Here is a 15,656-nt window from a genome sequence, read left to right as displayed (position 1 = left end):
CTTCTCCAGGTAACAGTGATGTGGTGTTGAGTGCTGGCGTGGTGGTTCGGGTTTCTTGATGTGAGTATTCTTCTGTTGGGAATTTGGAAGTTGGTTGTACTGGAGGATGTGGTTGTGGTGGGTAAGTTGTTTGCTGCTGTTTTCCAACTAGAAATGAGGAGGATTATCAAAAGGGTGGCTAGTGTGTGTGTATGCAGGGAGAGCTTCATTTTTGATGTCTGGTTCGGAGTGTTAGGTAGAAGGAATGGTTCTCCCTTAGAGTCCTGGTTGGATCGGGAGTGGCTGTTTTTTTTTCGTGCTGGGAGGAGGGGGAGGAGCGGGGATCTCTCGCTCCTTACCTTATAATGGAAGTCGGCAGGAGGTCCTGTGGAGTGGTCTTTGGGGCGTTGGTGTTCCCGGTTCCAAGGTCCGCAGGTGCTCCTCTCAGGTGCTCCACGAAGGTCGGCACGCCGAACAGCGGCGCGCCGTTGGCGCTGTGTCTTTTTAATGAAATTGTCCTCCTGCGGGATCGGGGGGGCGGAGCAGGGCTCCCACGCCGGCCCGGTCGTGCTGGAAGATGGCGGTGCTGGCGCTGTGTCTTTTTAATGAAATTGTCCTCCTGCGGGGTCGGGGGGGCGGAGCAGGGCTCCCACGCCGGCCCGGTCGTGCTGGAAGATGGCGGTGCTGGCGCTGTGTCTTTTTAATGAAATTGTCCTCCTGCGGGATCGGGGGGGCGGAGCAGGGCTCCCACGCCGGCCCGGTCGTGCTGGAAGATGGCGGTGCTGGCGCTGTGTCTTTTTAATGAAATTGTCCTCCTGCGGGATCGGGGGGGCGGAGCAGGGCTCCCACGCCGGCCCGGTCGTGCTGGAAGATGGCGGTGCTGGCGCTGTGTCTTTTTAATGAAATTGTCCTCCTGCGGGATCGGGGGGGCGGAGCAGGGCTCCCACGCCGGCCCGGTCGTGCTGGAAGATTTTACTAGGTACAAAATTCATCTGACTGAGATATTTGCTAACCTGATGTGTTTTGCTTCTCTAAACACAGGCTTGTTATGGATTAAAGTTGTATTACTCCATTAGTCTACTTAAATGAATAAAATTAAAGATTAATGAGCCAGAAGAAAACTTAATACTAAGCAACAAGTCTAGAGTTGTAGGGCAACTAAATATTTTGGAAGTAATTCTATAACTGTGCACCTATAGTTAAGAACCAAGAGGGTACCTGGTATGAGCCTATTCTAAGTATAAAGGCATGTAGGCCCCTACTTCCCTTTATAAGAGTAATAGTTTTTCAGGGTAGATTATATAAGTAAGAACATAAGAATTGCCGCTGCCGGGTCAGACCAGTGGTCCATTGTGCCCAGCAGTCCACTCCCGTGGCGGTCCTTAGGTCAAAGACAATTGCCCTGAGACTAAATTTACCTGCATATGTTCTGGTTCAGCAGGAACTTGTCTAGCTGTGTCTTGAATCCCTGGAGGGTGTTTTCCTCTATAACAGCCTCCGGAAGAGAGTTCCAATTTTCTACCACTCTCTGGGTGAAGAAGAACTTCCTTATGTTCGTATGGGATCTATTCCCTTTCAACTTTAGAGAGTGCCCTCTTATTCTCCCTACCTTGAAGAGGGTGAACAACCTGTGTCTATTTACTAAGTCTATTCCCTTCATTATTTTGAATGTTTCTATCATGTCCCCTTTCAGTCTCCTTTTTTCAAGGAAGAAGAGGCCCAGTTTCTCTAACCTCTCACTGTACGGCAACTCCTCCAGCCCCTTAACCATTTTAGTCGCTCTTCTCTGGACCCTTTTGAGTAGTACCGTGCCCTTCTTCATGTACGGCGACCAGTGCTGGATGCAGTATTCCAGGTGGGGGCGTACCATGGCCCGGTACAGCGGCATGATAACCTTCTCCGATCGTTCGTGATCCCCTTCTTAATCATTCCTAGCATTCTGTTCACCCTTTTCACCGCTGCAGTACAGTAGGGTTGTGGGCACAAATGTTCCACCATAAATGTGGTTAGAGTGGCTTATGGGTCTGGGTCCTCCTTTCTATGGTTCACTAGCCCACCCCCATAGGCTATTTAAGAGACCTGTGTGATCTCTACTAGGCTTTCCTATACTAGGTGCTGATGTTCTGGAGACAGGTATGTATGTTTATATTATGATCTTTGCGGGGGTGTGAGGGGTCAGTAAACACTGGGGTAGTGTGTGGGTCTTTATTTTGTATACTGTCTTGAGCTGCGGCACACTAAAGGTAGTGGCCATGGCTTGAGGTACCTGGAAGTGCGTGGATATCGCCATGACATCCATGTGTGACATCAATCTGCCAATGTCCACGTGTGTGTGAAGGCCCTCCAGGCGGGCCCTGAGACACCAGTGGGGGGGGGGGCAGAAGGGAAGAGGGCCAGAGAGGATAGGTGCTGGCGCCCACTGATTGCAGTGGTTATATGGTCACTTTAGATACCTTTTGGGCACTTGATTTTACGTCGTCTAAGTCACAATGTATACGTTCCATCCAGCCCCTTCCCTTGTTTAAAAGCAGACTGAAAACTCACCTTTTTGGTATGACAGGAGGGATGTCTCCTGTGGTTGGGTTGTGTCGAAACCTCCTCCATACCTTTAAGTTGGGAGCAGGAGAGGTGCTCAGTCAGACCCTCCTGCTCCTCCATGCGGCTTTAGGCCCCTCTTCAGTGCATCATGTGATGCACAGGGAGGGGCCTAAGACCCTGATTGGCTCAGGTTCCTCCCTTGGGAGGGGCCTGAGATGTCTGAGCCAATCAAGGACTTCCTTAGGGAGGAGCCTAAGGAAGTCCCCGATTGGCCAAAACAATGGCAAATCAGGGACTGCCTTAGATTTAGCAACAATCTCTGGCTTTAGTGAATCGGGCCCTAAATGTCACAAGGAGCAGCCTGGAGTTTAAACCCACAACTTGAGGGTGCTGAGGCTGCAGTTCTCTCCCCAATATGTATAATAAGTATCTTTTTTTTTTTAGTTCAATAATTTTATTGAATATTATAAATAATATACAGAAAGCAGTTCAAGTACATGAAAATTGAATAAGAAATAGTGATGTAGAAACAAAAGAAACCGTAATTGCATTCATTTGCATATAACAAATTATTAAGAAGAATTCAGAGTATTTGAAACTGCTAAGAAAAGAAATAGAAAGGGTAGATAAGCAGAGAGGATGAAGTAAAAGAAAAAAGAAAGTGAGGATGAAGTAAAAGAAAGGTAAAGAAGGAGAAAGAGAAAGAGGGAGAAAAAGAGAGAGGTAGAAGTGTCTACGAGGCAGAATGAACATATGAATCTAAGAACGACCAAGGTGATTTATTTCGCATCAATTTTGTAGAGAAACGAGATATCATGTTCTTTTCATATGCATATGATTCGAATTTATGGTACATGCTCAAAGAGTTCCACCAAAAGGTGTAGTCTAGTAATGTAGATGATTTCCAATTTTTTAAAATGTGCATAAGAGCTGTCACAAACATGGTGTCAATGAGTTTAGGAGGACAGTTTGATAGTGCGAAGCAAGGGTGTTGAGAACGAAGGATTATAATGTCCATGGAAATAGGTTCTGAACATTTGGTAATAGATTTTATGGTGTCCCAGATACGAATCCAAAAGGAATGAATCATAGTGCAGTGAAGAAGCATGTGATCAAGAGTTCCAGGCTCTTTCAAACAGTTCCAACAGATAGGATCTTGTTTCAGTTTCGCTTTCCACATTCGAAACGGAGTCCATACTGCATTCCACATAATAAAGAACATTGATTGCGAGACTCTTGAGGATAATAGAGGACGATTTGTAGATGACCAGAAGAGTTCCCAATCTATTTCAGAAAGCGTGGTCTTTAAGATAGAGCCCCAGTGGTTCATGGATTGAGGCGTAAAAGTGAAGGTGTGATCTCTTAAGATACTATAAAAAAGAGATATCGCCCTACCTTTCAGTAAAGCCAAGGTAGACCAGTGACGAATAGTTTGATGAGAGGTCATAAAGTCAGGGCGCATTTGCACATTAGATAGTATTCTAGTAAGCGTAAGCCATTGAGGATATACAGAGGATGGGAGTGAGTTTACAGAACAAAAAGTATCAAATGGGACAAATGAAGAGGAGGAGATCAATTGATGAACAAACCACACACCCGCCCGCTGCCACCTCTTCCATGAAAGGGATCTACCCTTATTTTGAATTTTAGAATTATTCCAAAGGGACATGAGTGGGCCTTCAGCAACAGAGATCTCAGCCACTGCATCTAATAATTGAAAAGCATGTTGTGTTGCGCTCAGCAAAGAATACTTTCTCAAGTGTCTAGGTATCGACACTGTAAGGAAGCAGGAGATGTGTAATGGTGCACATAAAAAGCATTCCATTTCAAACCATGCTGGTTGATCCTGTGGATAAGAGTCAACAATCCAGTGAGCTCCGTATTTGGCTAAGGATGCGATGTAGTAATAATAAAAATCAGGTAAATTTAAGCCACCTTTAATCTTAGAGGCCTTCAGCTTGGCGAGAGCAATACGAGGTTTTTTCTTGTTCCAGATAAATTCAGAAATTTTCATATTAAGCCAATGAAATAACGGTTTATGGCAGAGAAGGGGAAGCATAGATAAAGTATAATTAATTTGTGGAGCTAAGGTCATTTTAATGGAGGCTATTCTACCCCACCAGGACAAATAAAGCGGGGACCAACGAGATGTAGTACTTGAAACCAAGTTTTTGATTTTAGATATATTGAGATCCTGAGCAAGTAATGGATCTTTATGTATTAAAATCCCCAAATATTTTACGGCTCCCTGTGACCATGAAAAAGGAAATTGAGCTAGATCTGAGGAGGAAATGTGATCATTTAGCGGAAAGATCTCTGATTTCTCCCAATTAACAGAATATCCAGATATTTGAGAATATTGAGAGACGATGTGGATAAAATGAGGTAAAGAGACAAGAGGATCCTTGAGAAAGAGAAGAACATCATCAGCGTAAGCTGCTAGTTTAATCTCTCGACTGGACGAGGGAATACCTTTAATTAAGGAACATTGTCGGATAGCTAACAATAGAGGTTCCAATGCTAAATCAAATAATAGTGGTGAAAGGGGACAGCCTTGACGGGTACCTCTATGGAGGGAAAATCTATTAGAGAGAGAGTTGTTTATCAGGATAGCGCCGTGGGTTGTCTGTATATTGTTTCTATCCAGTTAATGAATCCTTAGTTATTACAGTGAATGTTTCAGGTCAGGAAGGTTTTGTTTCCAGCATGTGAAGCTGAAAACATGAGTATTAGAAACGGAAACAATTATAAAATGGCCTTATTTTAGCAAGTATTCTAAATTTAAAACAATTCCCCTCTCTCAGTTTTAGAATATGCTGATTTTTTTGGCTCCACATAACAGTTCTTTCTTTGTAGCTCTTTTTCATTTTCTTGTTTCAATCCTTTCTTGTGTTTTGTTGCCTCTTCTCAATTTGCCCTTTGTCTCTTTCTTTCTCTGTCAGTGTTCCAGTTGGCAAAGAAAGTGAGTGTCAGTAGTCACAAACTTTGAAACTCTTCCATCTGCCAGTGCTTAGAGATCTGGAGCTTGGGTTTCCATGGTTCCTCCTGCTGAATCTCTTTGTCTCGATTTTCTTCCAGGCAGGCTTTAATCTATGCATGACCCCAAATGTACTAGTTAGTGTCCTGTACTCAGAATGCTAGAGGCATTTTTATCCCTGCCCACGTTAAGGGTGATGGAAAGCTGTGGAAACTGGACAGGTGTTTCGGACTAAAATAGTTTTACTTACACTGAGGATGTAAGATCCATTAGTTACATCAGTGTGCGCGATCAGCTGATTGATTGGCCTCTGCTGTCACTACTTGCTCTTTCTATAGTGCTAGTAGAGCCAATTGGCAGCAAACATGCATATAAGTGCAACTATTCTATAAACTGGGCGCATTATTAGTACCTACATTTAGGCGCCAGTTTATCAGGTCGCAGAAGAAGGAACGTATGTGGAAAGTGTACCCGAGTAAAGCTGCTGAAGGAAAATTAGAGTATTGAGCCGAGAAAGTTCCACCACAATTAAAAACATTGCAACACCTTTCACTTTTGCAATACTCGCGTACAATTTTCCATTCTAATCTAAGAGCTCCAAACGACGATTATGTTCAAAGAGAGGCTTGGAACGCATGATTCCGCCCACCTACTTCCGTCTCCCCTGTTGCCGCTAGGTACTACGGAGGACCGACGTAGAGTGGGAGTTAGGTAAGTTTGTCCCACGTGAGCCCCCGTCTCGGAAGGGGCGCTAGCAGCTTGAATTAGAGGTTCGGTTTGTCGGGGCTCGGTAACACGCTACCTCGTAGATTTCTGAGCGTATCGTGGCGTCATCTCACGATAGTTTCTTTCTGAGTTTAGGCTTTGGCCCCTATTGTATTGTTACTTGAAATCTGTCTTTTTTGGCCATTTCAGTGTCATGCAACTTTATTGGCATGACAATTTGGCCAAAGCAATTTTATGTGAATTGTTTTTTTTAATAAAACAATTCACGTAAAATAAAAAGGGCCAAACGTAATACAAGAGCAAATACACTTAATGTTACGAAAAATACAATAACCTGAAATTCCCAGGTTGTGATGGTGATGGAACGTACCTTGCTCAGGTGGCACATATTTTTCGCTGCTTAGGGTTGCTAATGGTTCTCCTTGGTTGGGTTGAGATTTTTTGTTTATTCTTTTATGGGAAGGTTTTGCTTGTCAGTTTTTCCTGAAATACACATCTCTAACTATTGTAATTTGCATGATATAGGTCAGTGGTCTCAAACTCGTGGCCTGCCAGGTACTATTTTGAGGTCCTTGGTATGTTTATCATAATCACAAAAGTAAAATAAAACAGTTTCTTGATCATATGTCTCTTTATTATTAAGACTTAACCAAAAGGAAAGATTTATAAACTATAAAAGAGTTTTACCTCATGCAAAATTGTAATTTCTTTAATAAGACATTAACTAATTTTTTCTGAGGCCCTCCAAGTACCTACAAATCCAAAATGTGGCCCTGCAAAGGGTTTGAGACCACTGATATAGGTGGAGATAATTATAGTAGTATGTCGTTTCTGCCCATGGATTTATAGCAGGCTTGTTCTTTTTTTCCACCTCCCAAGAAGTATATTGAGGACCTGTCATGTTGGGTATTTGCAATGCCATCTTATCCCAGGACAAGCAGGCATGATATTCTCACATGTGGGTAACGTCATCTACGGAGCCCCAGCGCGGACAGCTTTTCAAGCAAACTTGATTGAAGTTTCAAGTTTGCTATGCTGCACCACGCATGTGCATGCCTTCTTGCCCACTAGAGGGCGCATCCCCACCTCGTGGTCCTCAGTTCAGTCTTTTCCGCGGAGCCAGAAGCCCTGTGGAATTTGTGCTCTCTTTTTTGGCCTTCTGACACCGCGTCTGAGTCGTTTTTCTCGGTCGCTGTGCTTGCTTTATTTTTTTATTCGTTCGTGTGTTCGATAATCGTTAAAAAAAAAAAAAAAGTATTTTTTCGTTCGGCTCCGGGGGCTCCCGGTAGCCGCGGCCGCGGGACCTCGTTACGTTCCCGGCCGGTTTTCGATTTCATGTCCCGTCCTTTGACGGGCTTTAAAAAGTGCACCCGGTGCGATCGGCTGCTTTCAATCACCGATCCCCACCGGTGGTGCTTACTTTGCCTGGGTCCCGAGCACCCCACCGACTCCTGTCCTCGGTGCTCGACTTTTCAGCCAAGAGCTCTCCGCTGCCGTTGTGCCAGAATGGCGGAGCTCTTTGCTGTGGACCCCGCGGCGGGGCAGGCCTCGACGTCGGCCTCGGCTTCGGCCCCGGCCTTGACCTCGGCCTCGACTCCCTCGACCTCGCCGCGACATCCTGGTTCGTCGAAGCCTGCGTCCTCGACTTCGAAGTCGACAGGGGGTAAGTCCTCACTTCCTTCTTCAGTTCCAACCTCGAAAAAGCCATCCTCGGGATCCTCGACGGGGGCGGGTGGGTCGTCTTCGGCCCCGCCCCGAGCGTCGAAGTCAGGTGCCCTGCAGGAATACTTGAGACCGAGGTCGCCTTCGAGGGAGCACCCACCGGCCCCAGATCTACCGGCCATGATGGGGGTTCCTGTTTTTCAGGACTTGCTCCGTGCCCTCATTGCCTCGGAGCTGACCGGCGCCCTCGTGCATCTGCAGCCGGCTTCGGCCTCGAGTGCCCCGGCTTCGGCAGCCTCGGTCTCGGTGCCCTCGACTTCGGCCCCCGGGGTGGCTCCGGCCTCGACCCCGACCTTGCCCTCGATCTCGGTCGACCAGCCGGAGCGGAGTGTGCGGCCTCGGGACAAGGTGCGGCGAGTTCAGAGGATCTCTTCCACTTCTTCCTCGTCGAGGTTCTCCCGGGGCTCCTCGCCCTCGGGTCGGCCTCGGGCGAAGCGCCGGCCGAGGAATCCCAAGCGTTCTCGGGGTTCTCCTCGGAGACGCGGTCGCTCCTGGCCGACCGGGGCTGAGACGTTGCGTGTCTCGGAGCTCCGCCTCGATAATCTGAGGCTTTTCCGTTCCTCCGAGGGAGGATTGTCGAGAGACTCCTCGCCGAAACGGAAGGGGCAGGCCTCGGTGCCTCGTTCCCAGGGGACTTCCCAAAGGGGTTCCTCGGGGCATAGGCGGTCCCCGACCCCGTCGAGGTCGCTTGGGGCGTCGTCATGGGGTTCGGGGTCTGGTACTGGTAGGGAACCTCGGTATTCCCGTGAGGCTTCCCCTTCCTTTTTGGCGACGCGGGCCTCTCGATCTCCCTTTTCGAGATTTGTGCTTGATATGGGGAGGGCCTTGGACCTTGATCTGGTGTCCGGTTCTCAATATACCAAGGAGTTTTTGGAGGAGCAGGATTTACCTTCTCCCCCGAGGGAGACTCCTTGTCTGCTTCTTAATAAAGTCCTCCATCAGACCTTCCTGAGGAACTTGGACTCCCCTCTTACAGTCACAGCGGTTCCATCGAAAATGGAATCGAAGTACCGTACCATTCCATGCAAGGGCTTCGAGAAAGCACAACTGTCTCACCAGTCGTTGCTGGTGGAGTCGGCGTTAAAGAAGTCCCAGCCTTCTAGGATCTCGGCTGCGGTCCCTCCCGGGCGGGAAGGGCAGACCCTAGACAAGTTTGGTCGCCACCTCTACTCCAATTCCATGATGGCGGCCAGGGTCCTTAATTATGCTTTCACTTTTTCATCTTATCTGAGGCAGATGGTGAAGGCGTTACCCCGTTATCATGGGGTCATGCCGGATTCCCATAAGGGGGACTTTGGCAAATTTATGGCCAACTTGTCACAACTGCGTCTATACCTTTTTCATGCTGTTTACGACGCGTTTGAGTTGGCCTCCAGGGTCTCCGCCTTTGCAGTAGCGATGCGCCGTCTCACATGGTTCCGAACGGTTGATATGAACCCGAACTTGCAGGAGCGCCTAGCCAATCTGCCACATGTTGGATCGGAATTGTTCGATGAGTCCTTGGAGGCGGCGACCAAACGCCTGTCCGAACATGAGCGCTCCATCGCCTCCTTGGTCCGTCCTAAGCCACGGGTACCGCCACAGAAGCCATTTAGACCTCCACCGCGGCGATACCCTCAAAAGTCTACGCCAGCATTCTCTAGGCCTCCGCCCCGGCGCCCCCCGCAGCAGGGCAGAGGGGGCCAACCAAAACCTCAGGCGCAAGGGGCGGCTAAGCCGGCGCCGTCTTTTTGACATGATGAGTGGATGGAGGCGGGCCCCCTCCGCACTCTCGCCGGACCCCCTGCCCATCGGGGGCCGGCTGCGGGCCTTTCATTCGGCCTGGACTATGATCACGTCAGACGCTTGGGTGCTCCGTCTCATCTCCGAGGGTTACTCGCTGAACTTCTTGGCCTCGCCGCCGGAACAACCGCCAGGGACCTCTCTTTCCAGTCGAGCCCAGCTTCCTCGTCTCCTCTCGGAGGCCAGGGCCTTGTTGAGCTTTCGGGCGGTGGAGCCGGTACCCCCAAATCAACGGGGGCGGGGGTTTTACTCCCGTTACTTTTTGGTCCCAAAGAAGACCGGGGACTTACGCCCCATTTTGGACCTCCGGAAGCTCAACAAGTTCCTGGTCCAAGAGAAGTTCCGTATGTTGTCACTTCCGGTTCTCTACCCTCTGTTGGAGGTAGGGGACTGGATGTGCTCCCTGGACTTGAAGGAAGCGTACACTCATGTTCCGGTGCATCCCGCCATCCGCAAGTTCTTACGGTTCCAGGTGGGGGAGTTGCACCTTCAGTATCGGGTCCTTCCTTTCGGGCTGGCATCATCACCTCGAGTCTTCACGAAGTGTATGGTGGTAGTCGCGGCTGCCCTGAGATCTCAGGGGCTACAGGTCTTTCCTTACCTGGACGATTGGCTGATCAAGGCATCGTCCAGGGAGGGGGTTATCTCAGCGACCCAACAGACTATCACCTTCCTTCAAAGTCTGGGGTTCGAAGTGAACTTTCCCAAATCTCAGCTGTGCCCTGCTCAATCCCTTCAGTTTATTGGGGCCGTGCTGGACATGGTTCGCCTTCGTGCGTTCCCCCCCCTCCGAGGTTGGAGGCTCTGCTTCGACTGTGCTGTCAGATTTCGCTGCAGCGCTCCGTCTCAGCGCACCGTCTGATGATTCTACTTGGCCACATGGCGTCGACGGTTCATGTCACACCGTTCGCCCGATTGCACCTGAGACTCCCTCAGTGGACCTTGGCCTCCCAGTGGCATCAAGATCGGGACCCGCTCTCCTTTCCTGTAACAGTGACTCCTTCCTTGAGACGCTCGCTCCGTTGGTGGACCAACTCTTCCAATCTTTCCGGGGGTTTGCTCTTTCTCGTCCCTCCGCATCACAAGGTCCTGACCAAGGACTCTTCGGAGTACGCGTGGGGGCTCATCTCGACGGTCTGCGGACTCAAGGTCTATGGTCAGCGGAGGACCGTCTTTGTCACATCAATGTGTTGGAGCTTCGTGCCATTTTTCTGGCTGCTCGAGCGTTCTGCCACCTGCTGCACGATCAGGTAGTACTCATGCGGACGGACAACCAAGTGGCAATGTATTATGTAAACAAGCAAGGGGGGACGGGTTCTTGGTCCCTGTGCCGGGAAGCCCTCGGTCTCCCAGAACATCTTCCTGCGGGCGGTTTACATTCAGGGAGAGTAGAATTGTCTGGCCGACAAACTCAGTCGTCTTCTCCAGCCGCACGAGTGGTCGCTAAACTCCCGAGTTCTGCACGAGGTCTTCGACCACTGGGGGACTCCTCAGGTGGATCTGTTTGCCTCCCCGGAGACTCACAAACTGCCCCTCTATTGTTCTCGGATGTACTCCCCAGACCGTCTCGAGGCCGATGCCTTTCTTCTCGACCGGGGAGGGAGGTTCATTTATGCGTTTCCTCCTTTCCCTCTGATCTTGAGGACGTTGGTTCATCTCAAGTCGTCCAGAGCCACTATGATTCTCATTGCGCCTCGTTGGCCTCGTCAGCACTGGTTCTCCCTGCTCCTTCAACTCAGTGTCAGGGAGCCTCTACTTCTGCCTGTTTTTCCCTCTCTGCTGTCTCAGAGTCGGGGTTCGCTGTTGCATCCCAATCTTCAGTCCTTACATCTGACGGCTTGGTTCCTTTCCCCTTGACTTCGGTTTGTGTTTCTCAGTCGGTCAGGGAGGTGTTGGAAGCCTCGCGCAAGGTCTCGACTCGGCTTTGTTATTCCCAGAAGTGGACCAGATTTTCATCCTGGTGTTCCTCGCACCATCTGGATCCGAGTTCGGTTCCGGTGTCCTCGGGTCTGGAATATTTACATTACATTACGGATTTCTATTCCGCCTATACCTTGCAGTTCAAGGCGGATTACAAAAGATTTGACTGGACATTTTCCAGTGAAGATACAATTTTTTTTTTTTTTTTTTTTGTCAGAGGAGAGATAGCTGGATAGATTCCTAAGGGGATTTAGGGGTTGGATAGTAAAATGATAGTGCCAAGCTGTGTGATATAGACAAAGAGAATATAGTTAGAGTAGGTAAGATTACCATCTATTTTAGGGGTCTGTTTGCTTGGAAGGTGTTTAGGTGGGTTATTTGGGGAAGTGATATCTTGAGGTAGGTGAAGAAGGGTTAAGATATTTGGATGAATTTTTTGAAAAGCAGGGTTTTGATTTTTTTTCGGAATGTTTTGAAGTCGTCCGATGTTGTCAGCAGATTGGAGATGGAATGGTTGAGTTTTGCTGCTTGTGTTGCCAGAAGGTTGTCAAACATTTTCTTGCGTAGTGTGCCTTTGAGTGGGGGAAAGGCAAAAGGGTTTGGGGTTCTTCTGTGTCTTGAGAGGAGACCTGGTTTAAGCGGTTGTTTAGGTAGGAAGGGGAGGTGCCGTGTAACACTTTGAATAATAGGCAGTGGAATTTGAATTGAATTTGTGCTTGTATGGGTAACCAGTGGGAGTCTAAGAAGGCAGTTGTTATGTGATCATATTTTCTGAGTGAGTAGATCAGTCTGAGGGCGGTGTTTTGTATGGTCTGGAGTCTTTTTATCATAGTGGCTGGACAAGGAAGATATTTGTTGCATTTGTCCAAGTCTGGGCTGAAGACGACTTCCATTCGGGTGCATCTCAGTGCTATTGCTGCTTTCCATCGGCATCTCGAGGGTCGATCTCTCTCTCTGCATCCTCTGGTGATTCGTTTCATGAGGGGTCTAGTGAATGTTAATCCTCCTCTGAAACCTCTTCCTGTGGTTTGGGATCTTAATGTGGTCTTGGCTCAGCTGATGAAACCTCCTTTTGAGCCTATTGACAAGTCTCTTCTTAAGTTTCTCACTTGGAAGGTGATCTTTTTGCTTGCACTCACGTCCGCTCGTCGGATTAGTGAGCTGCAGGCTTTGGTTGCGGACCCGCCCTTTACTGTGTTCCATCATGACAAGGTGGTTCTTCGCACCCATCCTAAATTTTTACCTAAGGTTGTGTCTGATTTCCACCTCAATCAGTCCATTGTTCTTCCGGTGTTTTTTCCGAAGCCCCACTCTCATCCTGGGGAGGCGGCGCTTCACACACTTGACTGTAAGAGGGCGTTGGCTTTTTATCTTCAATGCACCAAGTCTCATCGGAAGGTTCCTCAATTATTTTTGTCCTTTGATCCTAATCGGTTGGGACGTCCTGTTTCCAAGCGCACCTTGTCCAACTGGTTGGCTGCTTGTATTTCTTTTTGCTACGCTCAGGCTGGTCTCGAGCTGCATGGTCGGGTCACGGGACATAAGGTCCGAGCGATGGCAGCTTCTGTTGCTTTCCTCCGGTCTACTCCGATGGAGGACATCTGCAAGGCTGCCACTTGGTCTTCGGTTCATACTTTCACCTCCCACTACTGCCTGGATACGTTATCCAGGAGTGACGGCCGGTTTGGCCAGTCAGTTTTGCGAAATCTGTTTTCCTAAATTGCCATCCTCCCACCTGCCCTTTTTTGGTTGGCTTGGAGGTCACCCACATGTGAGAATATTATGCCTGCTTGTCCTGGGATAAAGCACAGTTACTTACCGTAACAGGTGTTATCCAGGGACAGCAGGCATATATTCTCACAACTCGCCCTCCTCCCCGGGGATGGTTTCTTTGCTGGATATGGAACTGAGGACCACGAGGTGGGGATGCGCCCTCTAGTGGGCAAGAAGGCATGCACATGCGTGGTGCAGCATAGCAAACTTGAAACTTCAATCAAGTTTGCTTGAAAAGCTGTCCGCGCTGGGGCTCCGTAGATGACGTCACCCACATGTGAGAATATATGCCTGCTGTCCCTGGATAACACCTGTTACGGTAAGTAACTGTGCTTTTTGTTCAGCCCTATAAACTCTAAAACACACTGGTGGAAGCATGTCTGTGTATCTTGGTGAGATTCTGAGCAATTGAGCAGATTGCTTGAGCCAATTTGATGTTTTTCTTCCATCATTTACTGTGTTGCCACAGGAAAGAAAAAAATTGTTTATAATCAGTCTTAGTAGAGCTTTGCAGTTTTTATTTTATTGCACGGAAAACATTTTTGCATGTTCTTTGACACACTGAACCAGTTTTGCAATGACTAGCGGTAGCATAAAGTCTGGAGAGCATGTGGTTATAAGGAGGGATGGGGGGGGATTGTCCTTTCCAGCCTTTCATCAAACTTCTCAGTTTACTCCTCTTCATAATCTCAATTCCCTTCTCCCCATCTACTCTACCAATATCTCTTACTCCTCCATCTGACTCTTTCTCAGCCTTTTGTATAATTCCTTTTCTGCTTGAACTCCCAGTGGCAGGAAGAGAGCAGCACTTTATATCACATCTGTCTCCTGTGCTGGTTATCTTTGCTCTGTGGTTTATTTGCAGGGTGCTGGCATGTCCTTCAAGTCTACACTATATGGGCTGAATCCGGCTGGTGGAGGAGACAGATGTGGCATGAATTGATGTTTGCTTCAGGCTACCCAGAAGAAGAGAAGACTGCACTGCCATTGAACATAAAATACTTTTGACACTTCATGGATTCTGTCAAGTTTGAAACACTGTATTTGAAGCAGAAGTTTGAGGTTGCATTAGAACTCTAAATTTTACAGAGAAACAACTATCTTGGAGTGATATAAAAGTGATAAATACCGGTAAGTGTTTCTATAGATTTTATATATAGGGATGTAGACTGAATAAGATCAATTTTATTTATTTACTCATTGATAGCCTGCTTATAACCTAGGTGGAACACAGTATTTTAAAACATACATAATAATTATAAAACATATCAAACATCTAACATAAAAAATCCAGCCACTGTTAAACACCAGCACAATTTATAGCTGACAGTTGCATCACACAGTCAGTTGGGAATGCATGCATAAAAATGAGTTTTTAAAACTTGTTTTAACTATGCTATCCCACTACATATGCTTTATGACAAACACCAATGACCATTTTAGTAGCCACCTTCTGGACTAACTCCATCCTGTTTATATGTTTTTGAAGGTGTGGTCTCCAGAATTGTACAATTGTATAAGTATCCCGGTAGTTTATTTCAAAGGAGCGAATCTACAGCATAAAAGTTTGTTGCTCTAGTCTCAACATAACTGCCTCAGACCTTAAACTTTTATTTGGTTGGTACAGAGAAACCACCTGGGAAAAATACATGGGGGTTTTCATATACATACTACTAAAAATGTTACCAGCCAGTGGTGGAATCACCACGAGAGAGAGAACCGTTCACAACAAAGTGTGGAGAAAAAGCCTTAATAATGGTTATTCAGCAGCAATCTATAATGATTTCAATCTGCTCATTCACTTATCATTCCACCTCCAACCAATGGATCTGGATATTAAACCATCTTATAGGCTAATAAGTAAATGAGGAAGCCTCAGCCCCACCACTCCACCGCTGCAATTTTTATGACTGCGGGAAGAATTATGTGGTGCTATTCATCATCGGCTGTACCACATCACTCTCTTATATTTCTTTATAAAGAAATATGCCTCTTACATAGTAACATAGTATATGACGGCAGATAAAGACTCGAGTGGTCCATCCAGTCTGCCCAACCATACATGCTCTATAAATTAATTATTTAGTTTAAATGGTCTTTTTACTTAGATATTTCTGGGCCAGAAACCCAGAGCCCTGCCCAGTAGTGTGCTTAGGTTCCATCTACTGGAGTCTCCATCAAAGCTCACTGTTGTGGCGAGAGGCACGTCCTGTAGGAAGTTGACCGGCACAGATGACTC

The 15,656-nt window shown here is 47.6% G+C and overlaps 1 protein-coding gene across 5 annotated transcripts in view; it reads left to right on the top strand.

Annotated features, from left to right (window-relative positions):
- Positions 1-15,656, top strand: part of C5H2orf76 (chromosome 5 C2orf76 homolog) — a 78,902-nt gene that overhangs the window by 10,681 nt on the left and 52,565 nt on the right. Inside the window, exons 1-2 of one of the 5 annotated variants that reach the window (XM_033945958.1) lie at positions 5,928-6,205; positions 14,283-14,548. The gene's annotated coding sequence lies outside the window, so the exon portion shown is untranslated. The other 4 variants (XM_033945960.1, XM_033945962.1, XM_033945961.1 and 1 more) reach the window with 4 other exon arrangements.

Source organism: Geotrypetes seraphini, chromosome 5, assembly GCF_902459505.1.
Source record: "Geotrypetes seraphini chromosome 5, aGeoSer1.1, whole genome shotgun sequence".
Taxonomy (NCBI): Eukaryota; Metazoa; Chordata; class Amphibia; order Gymnophiona; family Dermophiidae; genus Geotrypetes; species Geotrypetes seraphini.
This window is presented reverse-complemented; position numbering and strand designations above follow the sequence as displayed.